Source organism: Sinocyclocheilus rhinocerous, unplaced genomic scaffold, assembly GCF_001515625.1.
Source record: "Sinocyclocheilus rhinocerous isolate Xijiao unplaced genomic scaffold, SAMN03320098_v1.1 scaffold1406, whole genome shotgun sequence".
NCBI classification, from domain to species: domain Eukaryota; kingdom Metazoa; phylum Chordata; class Actinopteri; order Cypriniformes; family Cyprinidae; genus Sinocyclocheilus; species Sinocyclocheilus rhinocerous.
This window is the reverse complement of record NW_015647095.1, coordinates 1,003,852-1,006,379: the sequence shown is the minus strand read 5'-3', so window position 1 is coordinate 1,006,379 and position 2,528 is coordinate 1,003,852. Positions and strand designations below refer to the sequence as shown.

Sequence of the window (2,528 nt, the reverse complement as noted above, 5' to 3'; positions counted from 1 at the left end):
CTGCTATTCAGATTTTTTTTTAAAAGAAAAGAAAAAAGAAAGAAAAGCAGTAATGAGTCTCATTTTGTGTTTTAGAAGAGAACTGTTTCAGCTGTGCCAAGTCTGAAATCCAAAGTCAGACATTAAGAGATTCTTATCAAACTCTTCCAGGACCAAAAATCGAATCATCTAAGGTCTGAGCATCACTGAGCAATACAATTTTCCTCTGTAAGAGAAAAAGGAAGAAATCACAACATCTGCAGAGATTATATCAGATTTGATTGTTTGTTTATTTGATTACTAGATTATTAAATCTTACCTTCTGTCATATAGTATATAGCAATTTACACTGAATAATGTGGCAGGGCAAATAAGACCATTGTGTTCCACGTGTCACAATCCACACATGCCTAATAAACCTAATTTTATCTGAGTCCCCATGCATGCAGCAAGAAACCACACACACACACTGACACACAATGAGCTCCTCATATAGCTCACGTATAGCAGTTCAGCCACTCTGTGTGACCTTTCAATTATTGATCCTCTCCAGCACCCGTAGCTCTTCTCTCCCACAGCCGCATATTAAATTCCTGGCTCTCGTATACCTGCAGCATCAGCAGAATAAACGAGGGTGATTCATCTGAGGCTGTCAGCACAGCGCGAGCTGAGAGGATATTTCCCTGAAAAACAGAAACATTAGCTCACACTGAAGAGCAGCAGAGATGTGCACGTATGTCATAGTCATTCTCTCTTAATCATATCCAGACAGCTCAAACTACTGCCTGCGCTACATCGACTTGTATATTGCAGGTGTTGATTTTTCTTAAAAAAAATAAATTTTTTTCATATGGAGGCAGCATTAAAACGTGAAAACATTTTATGGTGTCTTCATATATTTTTTTTTTACCACTTTAAAGATGCTTTCTATAAGACATATTTAATTGTTTTATTCTAGCTCGTGACCGACATTCAATTTTAAATATATGACAATCCATCATTAAAATACCAATTTCTGCATTTTTTTAAAACTATGATAATGTAAGCAGTGACAAACAAATAACGACAATACCTCAGGGTTATTATCGCTAACTAATACTAAAAGCATTAAAAAAAAAAAAATTCTTGAAATGAAATCAACATTAACAGAAATAAATTAAATGTCCGAGTGTGTCTGTAATGAAAATATGAGACAAACATCAAGGTAAATATCAGTACTGAGTGAATGACAAAAAATATGTGATTTTGTCCAATAATGTTAAAGTCTGAATTTTTTATTTAGATGTTAAAATATGGAATTAGCATTTTCAAGACAAATGTGTCACCCATTATATTCCAAAATGTTTAAAATGTGAACATGGAATACATAATGACAATGGCATTGGAAATGCGAATGATGCTTCAGAAAAATGACAAAAATAATTTCATTAGTCAAACCACGTTCTTAATTATTATAAAACCACACAAAAAGCTTCTTTATATTATATTATAATCTGCATAAACACTATACATAAAATGACCTCATCTGCAGATTCATATAGCCTTCTAATATTGACATTACCGAGTTCTGATGTCACTCCCAAACCCACAGGAAACTATTAGTGCACTTCCTATTTGGATCTTCCAATACCTGCCATAAATAGTCCACTTCATCAAAGAGGTCCAATTCCCTTAGATCCGCAGTCAGACAGTCCTGTCCAGAATAGCCCAGTCTCAAAAAGTCTCCAGTTGCACTCTTGAACAGAAGTATTTTGGGAATCTGTATCTGTAGGATAAGATAGCGTGAGAACAGCTGCTGGTTAATTTTAATTTTAGTGTCCGTGGATCTGGGTACTATGAAAACGATCCACAATCCAATGGTGGTACACTGAAATAGTGTAGAATAGCATAGCATAGCATACCAGGTTCAAAATTATCCCAGGAGTTATTCACTAGCAGGTGTCAGACTACAGGAAGTGGAAAACAGTTGATTTACTGTGTGAACTATGTGATTACATCATTTGAAATTTAGATTTCAATTAAAGGGATAGTTCACCCAAAAATGAAAATTGTATCATCATTTACTCACCCTCAAGTTGTTCCAAACCTGTGTGAATTTCTTTCTTCTGTAAAAGGAGATATTTTGATGAATGTGAATAACTCATAATGCTATATAGCAGGGCTGTCCAAACTTGGTCCTAGAGGGCCAGTGTCCTGAAGAGTTTAGCTCCAACCCCAATTAAACACACCTGAAGCAGCTAATCAAGCTCTTACTAGGCATACTAGAAACTTGAAGGCAGGTGTGTTGAGGCAAGTTGGCGCTAAACTCTGCAGGACACCGGACCTCCAGGACCGTGTTTGGGCACCCCTGCTATATAGGCTAAGAAAACACACCACTAATGGTCGGCAGGCAGAGCTGCACCCTTATTTACTCAAGAGAGGGCACACGTGGCTGGATGAATTATTTACCCATCTCTTTCAGCTCCTGATTCAAAAGACACGCTACGAGGATTCAAAGAGAATGTGTTCAGCTTAGGCCAAAAACATCTATGGCACAGGAACGCAACAAG

General features: G+C 36.7%; 1 long non-coding RNA gene across 1 annotated transcript; it reads right to left on the bottom strand.

Moving 5' to 3' along the window:
* Positions 1 to 306: 306 nt before the first annotated feature.
* Positions 307 to 2,154, bottom strand: LOC107708789 (uncharacterized). The gene is made up of 4 exons (XR_001636411.1): positions 2,048 to 2,154; positions 1,881 to 1,925; positions 1,610 to 1,744; positions 307 to 662 (listed from the first exon to the last, which is right to left on the bottom strand). It is a non-coding gene; the product is annotated as an uncharacterized LOC107708789 (long non-coding RNA).
* Positions 2,155 to 2,528: the final 374 nt, after the last annotated feature.